This window comes from Podarcis filfolensis (assembly GCF_964270895.1).
Source record: "Podarcis filfolensis genome assembly, chromosome: 11".
Classification (NCBI taxonomy): Eukaryota; Metazoa; Chordata; class Lepidosauria; order Squamata; family Lacertidae; genus Podarcis; species Podarcis filfolensis.
In genome coordinates, this window is record NC_139613.1 from 19828713 (window position 1) to 19845209 (window position 16497).

The following is a 16497-nucleotide window of genomic DNA, read 5'->3' on the forward strand; positions in this document are numbered from 1 at the left end:
ATGCTAATCTAGAACAGCCACATAACAAACTGAAAGATGCTAGACCCATTCATAGTTCTGGGAAACAATGTTATTCAGTAGCCATACTTAAGTTTATGAGTTTTTAATAACTTAATTTGTTCTTCACAGTGTTTCTCAATGTAATCTCAGATTCTGAGTTAAGAGTCATTTTAACTTCCTTTGAACCTTTAAATCTCAATGTGATCCATGCGACGGTCATCTCCAGGCTTGACTACTGTAATTCGCTCTACGCGGGGCTGCCCTTGAAGCTGTCCCAGAAACTCCAGCGGGTATAGAATGCTGCAGCGAGGCTCCTCACGGGGTCTCTGCCATGGGAGCATATTCACCCAGTGCTTTTCAAGCTGCACTGGCTCCCAGTGGAGTACAGGGTCAGATTTAAGGTGCTGCTTTTGACCTTTAAAGCCCTTCATGGCCTAGGACCTTCGTACCTACGGGACCGCCTCTCCTGGTATGCCCCACGGAGAGCCTCAAGGTCCATAAATAACAACACCCTAGTGGTCCCAGGCCCTAAGGAAGTTAGATTGGCCTCAACCAGAGCCAGGGCCTTTTCAACTCTGGCTCCGGCCTGGTGGAACGCTCTGCCTCATGAGACCAGGGCCCTGCAGGATCTGATTTCTTTCTGCAGGGCCTATAAGACAGAGTTGTTCCACCTGGCCTTTGGCTTGGAGCCAATTTGATTCCCTCCCTCCCTCTCTTTCTTTTTTCTTTTCCTTCTCCTCCTGCGATGAGGCTACATTTTAATATTTTAATGTTCCATTATTTTAATGTTGTATTTTATTTTTGTTTTTAAGTTGTAATCATTCATCTTGTTTTTATTATTGCTTGTAAGCCGCTCTGAGCCCGGCCTTGGCTGGGGAGGGCGGGGTATAAATAAAAAATTATTTTTATTATTATTATAATGTTAAATCTTACCCACGATTCATGTTGACTGTGCACCAGATCACTGTTACCCAATGATAGTGCATAATCAACCCAGTAGCATTTGATTTCATTATTTGAAACGTATTTGAAGATTGATGTCGACAGGATAGTTGACATGTAGTCGTGTTTCATATTTGACAGCTGTCAGCTGGTAATATTTTATATTCGATACCTTCAAAAGCCAAAAATCTGGAGAATTTCAACATACAAATGTTGAAAATTGGACTAATATTGAATAACTGCAATAACTAATTTTGTTTTTACTATGAAGGCCAGCTTTATATTTTGGGGTATTCCCTCAGAGCTATCCCAATAGATGAGAGAGATCAGGAGTTTGGGAGGGGAGGGCTGTAAGTTTCAGTATCTGTTCTATATCATTCATAGAGGAAGATTAGACCATGCTACAATGAGGAAAGGGAAAGAGAGAAAAACAGGTATCTGTGCATAAGGCACTCAGTTTGATGTTCCTCAGTTCTGCACATGTATTTCAAGGTCATAGGTAGATCGGCAATTGCATTCAGCAGTATTGAGACCATGCTGTTGCAGAATTGTGACCCATCTTGCTTCCTCAAGAAGGGCTCCTGAACAAGTGACCTCTGGAAATTGGTAACAGGTACCTGGTTGCTGGTTTGAGAAAAAAAAATGTTGAAATATGGTGCCTCATTTCCTAAAAAAAAAAAAAAAAACAACAACTGCTGGAGGGCAACTGGTCAGTCAGGTTCAGTCTTTGTTTTATGGACTCCCAAGCCAGCTTCAATTTGAAGGGGAGAGCTAAGGTGTATATAAAGGCCACTGCTCAAGGATGAAACGGTTAAATCTGCTATGATTAAATGGGCACAAGATATTGGTCATAACATTATGTTTGCGGACTGGGAACAGTTGTGGACCACCGGTATGAAATTTACGGCATGTAATGCCTTAAGAGAGAATATTATGAAAATGATATACAGGTGGTACATGACACCAGTCAAGCTTGCAAAAATATATCATTTGCCCGATAACAAATGTTGGAAATGTAAAGAAAATGAAGGTACATTCTCTCACCTTTGGTGGATGTGCCCAAAGATTAAGGCTTTCTGGGAGATGATCTATAATGAAATGAAAAAGGTATTTAAATATACATTCCTGAAGAAACCAGAGGCCTTTCTCCTGGGCATAGTCGGCCAATTGGTGCCAAAGAAGGATAGAACTTTCTTCATGTATGAAACAACAGCAGCAAGAATACTCATTGCAAAGTATTGGAAGACACAAGATTTACCCACCCTGGAAGAGTGGCAGATGAAGGTGATGGACTATATGGAATTAGCGGAAATGACTGGCAGAATCCGAGACCTGGGAGAAGAGTTGGTGGAAGAAGATTGGAAGAAATTTAAAGACTATCTTCAGAAACACTGTAAAATTAATGAATGTTAAAAATGATGTTGGACTGAAAATAAGAGGCACTAGCAACAAAGTTAATGAGAATATGCAAAAATGAGTTGATAATGGATGAAAATATAGAGTTATAATATGTTAAGATATAGAGTTAAGATAAACGAAAGAGGGTAAGGATTTGCTGATTTGATTATTTAAATGGGAATACAAAAAGGGGAGGTGTGAGGAAGTCAAGGAAACAAGCTAATGAGTTTAAAGTTGCAAAAAATGGGTTTGTTTTTAACTCTTTTGTATCTATTTGTTTTTTGTACTTAGTATTTTTATTTTTCTTCTTTCTTTTTTATGTATTTTTGTATGTTTTTTTCTTTTTTGTATTTTGTAAATTTATGTTTTTGTAAAATTTCAATAAATATTATATATATATATATATATATATATATATATATATATATATAGGCCACTGCTCATTCCCAGCATTGCTATTGTCATTTTTTAATTTTATTTTTTGTATCTTTGTGAAGCTTAATTACCTGCCATTGCTGTAGGCCACATGGCTTGGGATGGACGGTACTTTTACAAGTTTGCTCTGGTTAGAATAATCTAATTAAATTGTGGGAAATGTCAGATTAAATCAGAACCTCTAAATACTGAAATGAATCAGGATTTAGAGCTATTAGCAAATTGCTTAGGCTTTCACAAACATCAGAGTGCATGAGCAAAAGCTTAATGATACGGTATCTTCTTTCGAGCATTATTTCAAATTCATCCAGCATGTTAGTTAGATTTAGTAAGCTGTCTGAAGTTTAGTCATTCTATCTTACAACCCTTTGAGAAATTGGCCACACAGATCCAAATCACTGCAGCCTCATGCTAAGCTCCCCCTAAACACGCCACTAGGTTTGATGTGCACCTCATCCCACTGCAAACAATGGGGTTTGCATTGCTTATGTTTCTAATTGCATGTGAAAAAATGGCATCTTCTTCTGAAAAATTGCAGCATATTAGAAAAGCCCAACGGGCGCTTTTCCAGAATCCAGAGAGCAGCCAGCCACAGACTGTCCTAGCAAACCTTCTTTGCCAACAGACAAGGTGTTTCTCCCATGTTTGTGAGCGTTGGAGCCACTTCTTACAAAAGTGGTCTCACTCTGGTCATTTCCCAGAAGCAAAGGGGTCGAACACATTACACCAAAACAGGTTGGGCTCCGGGAAAAAATAAAGAAAGGAAATATCTGTGTTTCCTTGTCTTTGCTAGAACTGCACTGCCCCTCCCTGCTCTGCTCTTTACTATTTGCACGCCACCCTTCTATTATTGAGATCGTTTTTATGAAAGATGATTCACCCAATGTATTAGTTCAATGTCCTGTGTTTGACTGAGCTCCTGGTATGTCTCTGAGAAGCCAGCATCCCTTCCCACCCAATCTCTGCCTCAGAGACTCTGGCGCTTCAATAGGGTGGTCATGTGTCCTACAGTACTGAGGACATTCTTTGTGTTCTATAGAATCTCAGTGGGCATTCTTATATATAGAAAAAAAATCCCTGTTTGAAGAGCTGTCTATTCCAAGTGCAATTTAAAGACAAAGAATCATAAGAAAGGATAGCAGGGGTCTTCAGTAGCACACCAGCAGTTAGTCCCTGGACGAAAGACTGAGCAGGCATCATCAATATTGATGAAAACTAAGTGTGTGAAGGTTTATAAAATGCAATATAAAATTAGGAAATGCGTATTTAAAAATTTGAATAATGGATGATTGTCAGAGAGGTTGAAGGAAGTCTAAAAGAGAAAATATGTGATAAATTTAGATTGGATACTATAAATGTACCGTATTTTTTGCTCTATAAGGCTCACTTTTTCCCTCCTAAAAAGTAAGGGGAAATGTGTGCGCGTCTTATGGAGCGAATGCAGGCTGCGCAGCTATCCCAGAAGCCAGAACAGCAAGAGGGATTGCTGCTTTCACTGTGCAGTGATCCCTCTTGCTGTTCTGGCTTCTGAGATTCAGAATATTTTTTCTTGTTTTCCTACTCCAAAAACTAGGTGTGTCTTGTGGTCTGGTGCGTCTTATAGAGAGAAAAATACGGTATGTTGGAAAATTTAATAAAAAATTAAAACAGAGGGGGGGAAAAAGACTGAGCAGGCACACTCACCTGATCACCGTCTTGGGAATATAGGAAGCATTTACTTCTATTTAAATTATAGTACTTAAAGTCTGCATATATACATATAAATAAGTATTTGCATATTTGATGCAAACCACAAATAATACATACTGTATGTGGCCACAATTAGGAAGAGGCCATCATCTGTGTGCCGGCTAGAACTGAGCTCTAGGGCTGGACAATGTATTATCCAAAATCGGTTTGAAGTCCACATCATGATAATGGTTTCATCATATTTAACATGGCAAACATACATTGTGAATCACAATGAGTGTGTGTGCTATGTAAAGAATTGCGATGTGGGGAAAACAGTGAAGCCTGCCACCACTTTTCTCGTGATTCTTGCTGCCCCTGTTCCTCTGTACTATAAAATAACAGTTGTAACAATACGTTAAAGGTACCGTATTTCTCCATAAGACGCACATTTTTCCTCCTAAAATATAAGGGGAAATGTGAGTGCGTCTTATGGAGTGAATGGCGCTGCGCAGAGAGGGAGAGCTGCGCAGCGCCCCTTCAGCGAAGCGCCCCTCCTGTGAAGCGGGAGGAGGAACGGAGCCCCGCTTGATGCCCTGGCTTCTGCCTTAGCCACACACAGCCTCTTCCAGGCAGGGGGGAACACACAGCCTCTTTCTTAATCCTGCTGCCCTGAAGAGGCTTCGCGTGGCTATCCCAGAAGCCAGAACAGCAAGAGGCTATCCCAGAAGCCAGATTCCTCTTGCTGTTCTGGCTTCTGGGATTCAGAATATATTTTCTTCTTCTTTTCCTCCTCCAAAAACTAGGTGCGCCTTATGGTCTGGTGCGTCTTATAGAGCGAAAAATACGGTAAGTAAAAATGTATTGGTTTTAGACCCCTAAGTAGTAGCTGTTGCCAGGACATTACTCCATTCTTCTCTACACAGTTCCACCCTTATTTCAGACATCATGATATATCGGTGTGTCACAACGGTTAGCTGGTGATATAATGTTTTAAATCTTTCTCTTTGCATGGCAGCGCCACCCCCAGAACCAAATTTCTTATCACAAACTGATGTCGAACCTCCCTTCCATTTCGAAAACAACTGGCTCCGTGGCACGGGGGCAATTGTTTGTGATAAGGGCCACACCAAATGTCAAGACCTCTTGGGCTCACAGAATTAGTTTGACAGCTCTTTGGAGCTGCGCCAGCATCAGGCGGCACTGTGCTGTGAGAGGCAGGGCTTTCCTGATCACAGGGGAACCCAGGGCCCTCCTGACCTCTGTAGGCTTGTTATGCAGAACGCCTTCACATTTAGCCTGCCAAGATATCCTGGCCAGAACGAATATCTTCTCCACCTATATTTATGTTCCCTTTATTGTTCTTCCTTTGACTGGGCAGGTATTGGCCTCAGTGCCTTGTTCAAAGACAACTGGGAAATAAGGCTGGCAGTAAGATTGTGCACATGTTTTGACTGTGTGCACCGAATGCACATAGGGCATTGGTGGGAGAGTGGAGTCATGCCTGCCTGCCCCTGTTGCATGGTCAGCACAACTTCCGAAAGGGTCTGCACTCATGTCAAAGCTGTAGGATCTTTCCAGAGTTATTCTAGAGACACATGGGATTGGTCAGGACAGGGGAACAATTCAGTTTTCACAATTATGAGATGTACACAGTCCTGTTTTATTACAGCGATGCCACACATATATGCAGTCCAGGTTTTGTAATGTAAACAGCACATACAGTGGTACCTCGGGTTAAGTACATAATTCGTCCTGGAGGTCAGTTCTTAACCTGAAACTGTTCTTAACCTGAAGCACCACTTTAACAAATGGGGCCTCCTGCTGCCGCTGAGCCGCTGGAGCATGATTTCTGTTCTCAACCTGAAGCAAAGTTCTTAACCCTAGGTACTATTTCTGGGTTAGCGGAGTCTGTAACCTGAAGCGTATGTAACCCGAGGTACCACTGTGTGTGTGTGTGTGTGTGTGTGTGTGTGTGTGTGTGTGTATGTGTGTGTATATATACACACACATACACACAACAAAGTGTATTAATACTTAAAAAAATTATGCTGCAGAGATATAGCATTATATCCAACTTAATCATTGTGTGCATGGGACAACTGCAGCAATTTGTTAATTCTGTAATTCATGAAAATTCTTTAGCATTTTAGAGCAAATTTCTACTAAAAAACACCTTTGGGTTTGCAGTTCTGACGAATGTATGCATTTTTGAAAGTATCCCCCCCCCCAATGTAATGCATTTTGATATGTTATTTTGAGTAATAGGTGCATTTTTGTAAATATTGGTTTGATAACTCCATTACAAAATTCAGGTAAGTTTGGATTTCAACGAATGAATGTGTTTCAGTTCTCGTGCTGTTTTGAAAAGTGCAGATTTGATAGATTTGCCTTTAAATACAAACTGAATCAACCCCCCCAAGTCCTAGATAGGACACATTCTGTTGCCCCCCCCCCCAACTTGAAATGCATCAGGCTGCAGCAAACAACACTGGGACGAATCCACAATTTTACTTTCATGAATCTTAATTTCATGAATCCAAAATCCTACTTTCCAAACATTTTGGATCTATCTGGATCAATAAATGAAGCTTTTCTGTGCATCCACACAATCATTTCAATCAAGCAACCTGATTCTTTTGACATTTCATATTGCCAGACTAAAGGGAAATGTGTGACATTTTGTGCTACCAATAAGCCCACAGAAATCCATCCATTTCATTGTGGCTAAAGGGCTCACCACAGCCAGAGCCCAGCCCAAACCCCATCCGCTATGCTCTGGATAATTTTAGAGCTGGAGAAGGAAACCAGACAGTTTTGGGCCACAAATCCGTATCTTCTTTAAGTGGCTTAAACTCTTCTTTCATTTGAGGTTAGTAAAAAAAAATGAATTTGTGGGATTTTGTGGTTGAGGCATTTGTCTTCATATGAAAACTTGAGGCTGATTTAGCTGCACGTTAGCAGTGATGGGTAAATGAAACCTCCATGTTCTAAGGCAGCATACTTCTGAATACTACAACAAGGGAGGGATATTATCAGCCAGCCCTACCATTGGGTAGAATGAGGAAGCCACATCAAGCAGCCGGTTTTGAGTGCCATGAAAGTGAAGCAAATTGTTGATGTATTATTGTTGTATTCTTACTGCCAGGAAAAGGAAGGTGTGCTTTGGGGGTTTTCTGCCGTAGGTGCTTATAAACCTTGATCGGCCTTGGATACAATGGACCTTGAGTGGGGAGAGTTTGATACTCTGAGTCAGGCAGCAAAATGCCAGATCAGTGAGCGTCAACCAGCGGTGGAGCAAGCCGATTGGGTGCCTGGGGCAGCGTGCGTGCCTGTGTCCACGGGCAGGGCCAGCCGCCCGTGGGGTGGGGGCTAGCTGGGACAGGACACTCCGCCTCCTCCCACTCAGTCTCCCACTCATGAGTTTGCCTGCCTCCTCCCACTCAGCCACCCTACAGCTGAGGGGGAGGCAGCAGGTGGACCGTTTGGGGCAGCGTGGAGCCTGCGGGCACCCAAGCCACTGCGTCTTTCCCAGGAGAGATGAGTGGCTCGGGTGCACTGCAGATCCCATGATGAGTGCCGCCCGGCATTTTGTCACCCACCCCCCTCAGAGGTGACACCTGGGGGGGGCTGTCCCGACCACAAACACCCTTCCTCCACCCCTGGCCTCATCATCACCACCATCTCTACATTTTTGCTGCTGCTTCAATAGCACCAACACAGGCAAAATATAGGCTCTCACCCCACAATGCCTCACTCTGAGGAAGGACCTTATGTCCAGACAGCCCTTCCTCGGACTGAATCATTGCGGTGACCAGGGTGAAATGGCCTCGGGCGGCCCCATAAGAGCAGCACCAGTCAGATTGCTGCAACAGCAAATACTGACTAAGATTATAATAGTGAGAAGAAGAAGAAGATGAAGATGAAGATGAAGAAGAAGAAAAGGAGTTTCGATTTGATATCCCGCTTTATCACTACCCGAAGGAGTCTCAAAGTGGCTAACATTCTCCTTTCCCTTCCTCCCCCACAACAAACACTCTGTGAGGTGAGTGGGGCTGAGAGACTTCAAAGAAGTGTGACTGGCCCAAGGTCACCCAGCAGCTGCATGTGGAGGAGCGGAGACGCGAACCTGGTTCACCAGATTAGGAGTCTACTGCTCTTAACCCCTACACCACACTGGCTCTCAGTGTGAGCAGTGTGGGAGCTCCCTGGGTCCATCTTGCCCCACAATACCTCAATCTAAAAGTCACCCCTCCTAAAATTAAGGCATTGGGGTGGCAGGGAAGTGGAGATGAGCCATGGGTGTGGGCCATGGGGGCGCCACTCTGCCACCCCTCCCAGTCCACCACCTGAGACAAATGTCTTAGGCTGCCTCAGGTTGCTTAATGGGACGGCCACTCTGATCATTGAGGAAAAAGTTATTGACTAGATGGCAGAGCAGTATTTTCCTCATGAGTAATAGGTGGTAGGATTGCAGCCTCTGTAATTTTGCTACTTTTCCTGCAATAGGAAAATACTTTTCATCAGTTTCACTGGCAGTGACAGCAAATTGATGCATCCACAAATGGCAAAGTTATTAGCTCAGTCTTCCTGCTCCATCGGCCTTATAGTAACATAGCTTTCAGCTAAGAAAAGAAGGAAACACCTTTTGTTTATTCTATGGTACGTGAAAAAGACTTCTTCCTTTACAGCTCCAGTGGAAATACTGATTGCTTCATAAACTACATTTTGGGTTATTAGAGTTGCAAAAAATGTCAGAGGTTGCCCGGACGAAGAGTGAAATTTCCCTGTAACAGGCATTCAGTTAGTCAGCACATATTTTTGCTTCCTTGCACTGGGAGGAAAAAAATAAGAAACTTTAGAGTAAAAGCGGTATTATGGTGCCACGTTCTTTCTGAAGGGATTGGGTTTCCGACAGTTGATTTTAATTATAAAAAGAAAGAAGAGATGCCTCAACGCATTGTATGTTTTGGAGTCCAAAGCCTAAAAGCTTAATATAACATATTACTTTTGGAAGATGTAATTTTCTCCCACAAAGAACACACAAAAAAGCAAGGCCAAAAACATGTCTTAAGTGCTCATGGCCTGTTAGGCAAAACAGACAGAACCAAGTGCAAAAAGACCAGGACTTTGAAACACTAACCAGCTGGAATTTTACTGGTTTGAGCAGTAAACCTGCATTGTGCTGGTTTGCTAGTATTCAGGAGTGAAAACTCACACAATCCAAGTTTTACCAGGTTGTAGGGCACCATATTCTTCCATGCCCTACCACGTTCTTCCATGCTTTGCTCATAATCCACCAAGTTCCCCCCTATCTCTGCCTCCTAGCTCCACCTAGAGGTCCAGTATCTTTTAAAACTTAGAAATGGCAAGCTGGCTTCTACTAGTGCAACTTGGGTGAGTTGTGCTGTAGATGTATTTTGTACTGTGGCACAGTTCTTTGAAGTGTTGGATTGGGCCAGACAGTCACAGAAGTCCACAGTTTTCAGGCTTTGCTCATGGTAATTGTGTTTTCAGGGCTTCTGGCATCTAAGCTGCTTCATAAGAGAGAATTTGTAGCGTGGAGGTGCCCCTCTTCCCTCCAGGGTTGTATGCTTTAATTTTTTTTTAAAAGGTTTGCTTTCCACTGCTTATAAAAACACATAGAGACACACACAGTTAAATGGCTTTTGGCAAATGCACCTTCCTATCATGCTGTACACTGTGTCCACCATGTGTGCTTGCTGATCTGTTCCTCTGATACGGTGAAGGCTGATAAACTTCCCTCAGGACATCTATGCTTTGGGTTTCTTTTGGAGAGATGGGGGCGTTGGCTGGATGCTTTCCCAACACAGATCTGACTGCTGTGGTCCAAGCAAAAGCATCCTTCTGAACAAGGGGCCCTTTGTTGTCCTCCAGTATTGCCCAAAGAACCACCACTGGTGATAAGTGGGGTGGTGGGCATGACTGGCAGCAGGGGCAACATTGGTGCTTCTAACCCTGTGCCATATAGGGCAGGAGTGGCCAACTCCCAAGAGACGGCGATCTACTCACAGAATTAAAAGCTGGCATTGATCTACCCCTGTTTTTTGGGGGGTTCAGATCAAAGTTGTTGAGCTTTTTAGGCTAAGCACATTAAAAAGTGCCTAAGATGTACACAGAGCATTTTTATTTTATAATGACAGTAAATTATGAGAAGTTAAATTGCGCAGCCATGGGAGGCAGATGTTGATCATTAATATATTGGCATTTTTTTTGTGCTGCACTCCCCTGTGTTCATTTCACATTGGTGTGGGCTCTTTAAAACAAAGCCAGGGGTGGGGGTGGGACCCCCTAAACGCCTGCCGTCCCTTATTTCAATCTTTACAGTACTTTCGCTACATTGCAATACAACCTGAAGCTATTGAATGCAACCCTTTTCTTCTTTCCTATTTCTCTGCTCTCTTAAAGGATACATCAGACTCCAAGCTTTCTGACATTTTAATTGCCGGTATGGTTTGTGTGTACAGATTTTGCACTGGGTAATTTACAGATTGTGAAAACAAGTCCTATTATGTATTCAAGGATGGCAAATAACTTCATAAATGCACCCATTACACCAAATGGCCGGTTTCATAAATACTAACCCACCCAATCTGAACACGGCAGCATTTTGTAAAATGCTAGATGGCACTGCTAGTCAGGGATTTCTTTGAAGCAGCTGGATTTCATAAAGCTAATTCTGCAAGCTACAAAAGGGCATGTAAGGCATTATTTCAGCCTGACAGCTAGTGCTACAATGCACTTGTGGAAATGTTTCCGCTATGGCAATAGCAAATTTGGAATCCAGGACTTAGCAGTGCTAAGCAGAATTGTCTTTATTGATTCTATCCCTTTAGCAGCATAACCTGGTCCTGGTCTCTCTCACTTGGTGTAGCATTGTAGTGGCTGCGACTCTGATACCTGTTTTATAAATATTGGGATGCAGCCAATGCTGGTCCTACTCAGAGTAGACCCATTTATGTTAATAGGCATGACTAACTTGGATCCATTAATATCAAAAAGTCTACTCTGAGTAGAATTTATTTGGCTACAACCCATTATGACTAAACTGAAAACCACAAAAAATAATAATTTCCCACAATGTTCAGGGGCAAATTTGGGTTCCTGAAATTAGGGGTCCATTCTTTTTGTGGGGGTGGGAAATATTTCAGTTCCAGGCAATAGGATAACTTACATGGCAAGACAGGTAAGGGGCAGAGGATTAGCTCTTGGCACAATAATATCACCAAGCACATTCTTTTCATGTGTGTGTTTTTTAGATTTGATTCTACACAAATTAATGCTCTTCACTACTATGGGAACTGTCAAGTGCTGCCCCTTTGAACTGTGATTTGATGGCTGTGATTGTCATTTTGCAGGTGTTGAATAAATGATGTATTGTAGTGAATTTGATGCTGAATACTGATTTCCTGTTCAGAGGTTGTTTGTCTGTAGCCAATGAACAAATAAACACAGCTTTCCAGAAATTATTTTTGTATATTGGTGTTTTGTGGACCTTTATTTTGAAGGCCTGGGCTTATTCTAAACGCAATAGATGCCTCTTGTTTCAGGACATGATCACTCAACATTGTCACTGATTTGCAGTTAATTTAAGGCAATCTGAGAGCAACTTTGAATGCTCACTACTGCGAATCATAATTATTTGAAATCATAAGGATGTGCTCAGTTGTCCATCCAAAGCCATATTTCATGAGCATGAGACATTAACTCAACTAAAGTCTGTTCTTCTAAATCCATGAAGTTATATCAGTTTGGCTGTAATCAATATATTTTGTGGATAATCATGAGCAAACAGATGTAATAATCTCAGTCTGAATTGGTGTGACTCCATTAATTCATTTGTCTGTTGTCCTTTAATTCTGCATAATTTAGTTGCTGTAAACTGGAGAGGTGCTCATTAATCATAAATAATGTAGGTGTGGATTAGTTTCATAGAAGAGCAAGCTGAGTAAACAGAAATACTCAAAAGCATCCGCTCTATTATTAATTAGTGCAACAGAATAACTTATAATGGACACACATCATCCTAAAGTTCCAAAAGCTTAAGATCTGGGACAAATGAATCTAATATTTAAACTCTCCGAATGTTGATAATGGCATTTTCCTAACAGAAGACAATCCTCTATGAAGGTACAATTAATAATGTGCTGAAAATTTATTTCACAGTTTCCCCCGCCGTCAATTAAAGAGAAAAGTAATTACATTTGAAAATTATCAAGTGGGGAGAGAAAATTTTGGTGAAGTTCTCACGAGTAGGGTGTCACGGTTTTTTTGCACTTCAACTTTTGAGATCGCTGAGAGATTTTGTTAGAGTCTTTTCTTCCATTCTCCAAGTTATCTCTCCGGTGGTCTTCATTCTGCCATCTTCCTGAGTGCTCCCATTTCCTGAAAACCTTGTGATATCTTTGGCTTGGCTTTCTTCTAAGTAGGGAGGCTCTCTACTAAGCTCATGATACTTTTCTTTTTCTTTTTCTGAAGTGAATGGTTTTTTTATTTTACTTTTAAAGAAATCAGCTCATAAAGTGTTGTTGTTTTTAAGCTAAATGTTTTTTGTTCTTTCATTTGGTTTAAAACAAACTAACAAACCAAAAAACCACACAAACAAACCAAACCAGTGAATCACACTCTTGGGCACTTAGTAGCCAGTCTTCCCAGCATGTAGCAGCAGTTTTCAAACAGGTGAAAGCAGGGATGAAGTTCCACCCCTCTGTTATCACACTTCTGCTCAGACTTTCAGTCTTTCAAATGCTCAGACTAGTACTAATGCCATGGGAGGTCATTGACAAAAGCCCCCCTTTCTCACCGCTTAAGTTCCAGAACTCACAGGTGGCTGGGACCATTTTTAAAGTTCTGCTCCTTTATGCATACCCTGCAAGAACCTATTCCAGATCCTTTCAAGTCCCACTTTTCACCTTTATTTTCATTGGAATGTCTTGTTTCCCTTTCCCTCTGGAACCCCCTTCCAGCACCAATATATGCTAGGGCTTTTTTCAGCTGCAACACATTGGAACTCAGTTCTGGCACCTCTCAGGTAGGCACCATTGCCATTATAAGAGAACAAGGGAGGCGTTTGTGGTGAGTTCCGGCTCCTCTTTTTTTCTAGAAAAATAGCCCTGAATATATGCACTCTGCTTCCACCATCTCACCACTCCCATTTACTATATTTTTCAACCATCCCCATGATCATCTCTCCGTCCAATGGATGAGCCAACCGGAGGATATTCTGTAACTTCCTTCAAGAGCGACTGATCAGATTTCATTTGTTTGCACACACATAGTAAATTCAAAGACATGCCAGGTGTTAGCTGACACCTACAGTGCTCTCTCTCTCTTAAAGGCAAAACTCCTTCATTATTTTTATTTTTAAAAGGACTAAGCAAATTAATGCAAGAGTGAGCATGATGTTTTTATACCCCTTTTAATATTCTCGTTGCAGAGTGGTACTTGCCTGAGGTCAAAGTGTTTTTGATTAACTCCCTGCGCTAATGAAAGCCATGAGAACGGCCGCATGCAGGAGTTCGCTCTTTCTGGTGTTACTTATAAAACTGCAGAAGTTTTACAATCTTGAACATGGCAGGCTCCCCTTCTCCCACACACACTCATTCCTCCTCTCAGCTTTCTCCAAGGCAGAGCTCTGGCTAATTATGGAAGTGTTTCAAACAATTTCATCCCAAAAATATGAGCCAAGAGTTCGGCCATATTGTATGAAGTGAGAAGGGAAGGAGGGGCAAGATCTTAGGACATGTCAACAGGTGGAGACTCTGTGCTATTGAGTTACCATGCTAAATCACGATATGAAGTGAATCAGGCTACATTCACTCCACACATTTAAAACACCACGATGGCACTTTAAACAGTCATAAAGGTAAAGGGACCCCTGAGGTTGCGGCGCTCATCTCGCTTTATTGGCCAAGGCATACAGCTTCCGGGTCATGTGGCCAGCATGACTAAGCCGCTTCTGACGAACCAGAGCAGCGCACGGAAACACCGTTTACCTTCCCGCCAGAGCGGTACCTATTTATCTACTTGCACTTTGACGTGTTTTCGAACTGCTAGGTTGGCAGGAGCAGGGACCGAGCAACAGGAGCTCACCCCGTCACAGGGATTCGAACCGCCGACCTTCTGATCGGCAAGTCCTAGGCTCTGTGGTTTAACCTACAGCGCCACCTGCGTCCCATAAACAGTCATGGCTTCCACCAAAGAATTCTGGGAGCTGTGGTTTGTTAAGCATTCTGAGTTGTTAGGAGACCCCATAGTTCCCTATTCTGGGAACTGTAGCTCTGGGAAGGGAATAGGATTCCCTTAACAACTCTCTGCATCCTATTTTATTTTTTGTTTTATTTATTCAACTTATACAGCACCCTATACCCAGAGGTCTTAGGACAGTTCACAACAAGACCACAACATACAAAATCAAACCAAAGGCAGTAACCCATTAACCCCCCCCCAAAAAAAACAACAACAACAACTCCCAGAATTCTTTAGAGGAAGCCATGACTCTTGGTATCACAGTGTTTTACATGTATGGTGTGAATGTGGCCTCCATTTGATCAGTACTGCACACAGAGTGGTAGTAGGAGAGCCATATTGGCTTAGGGTGCAATCCTTAGCCCTGTCTGTCTGTGGTAGGAGTTGATGAAGTGGCACAGCCAGCACCGCATGCAAAGCACTAACACTTGCATCATCCATGATGGAAGTTGTAGGGGCAAAGCATAGCAAAGAGGTCCGAATTGAGCCCAATGCCATCATGTTAGGGCAGCAGGATCTGTCCAGGATCCCGTGGATCTTACGTTGGTGCAGCCCAATCCTGCCCCCCAGATGCCCTGTTATGAGGGTTTATTCTGCCTTTTGCTACAACTCTTCTTCAAGGAAAGTTTGCAGTAATTCTACACTATTTGGTTTTTTGTATAATTCCAGCTCGCTTTTTCTAATCTCCTCTAAGATTTCTTGTTGTTGTTTTTCCTTTTGTTTTCTTTGAATTACGTATGTTTTGTTGAATAAAGAAACCTCTTAAGACAGCTTTACTAGCATCCCAGACTATCTTTAAATTGGTGCCCTTATTTAAATTCAATTCAAAAAATTCCTTTAAGGTCTTTTTGGCTTTTTCTATTATTATTTCATCTCTCAATAAAGTTTCATTTAATCTCCATCTTATAGATTTCTGCTTTCCCCAAGTCAGCGTTACTTGTACTGCAGTAATGAGGACTTTTTAGTTCAGAGAAAAGGCAATAAGAGGTGACATGGTAGAAATTTGTGGAATTATGCATGGCATGGAGAAAATGGATAGAGAAAATGGCAAAATAGGTCAATTTGTCTTTAAATGTGAACTGAAGTTAATTTCTCCACTATCCTGTCTGCACTACAGAGCAATGATCCTTTGTCTGAAGAGTGCAGGCTTGACACTTCATAGACCCTCTTGCAATGGTTCTCGTGTCCTGTAATGACTCATTGTTGCTACTGTGGTTCCTTTGACACAGGACGGCCAGCCATATAGCTAGCTAGTCATTATTCATCAACTTTGGATGATATTCAGGTATTGTACTTGTGGTTACTAAATCTTGAAAGCTGGCCCTGATCATGTGAGACAGGTGATTTTATTTTTTTAAAGACACGCCAATAATCCACATGGGAATTAAATATAAAAGAATATATGGACTCCAAAAAGAAGAAGGTGACCACTAAATGTGTGTGAATCCCTCTTTAATTGTTGACATTAAGAAAGCAAACTAATAAAGACTACAAAGCCAATAAATTAGATAAAAATTGGTGCCATCTTAAAAGAAATCCATCCTGGCTCATTGAAGTCTAACATCTGAAACAGCTAAGCTATCTGTTTCTTTAGACTGCTGTACTACAAAAGAGCTAAATTACAGGGATCAGCTTTAGTCTCTCTATACATTCAAGTTACGGTTTTTTGTTTTGTTTTGTTTTTGTCTGCAGGTAACCCCTTCATGTTCAAAGCAGGCATATTTACTTTGGGCGGAAAAAGATGAGTTAAATTTGTGTTTTTAACACTGCAGCCCAAGTATAGTA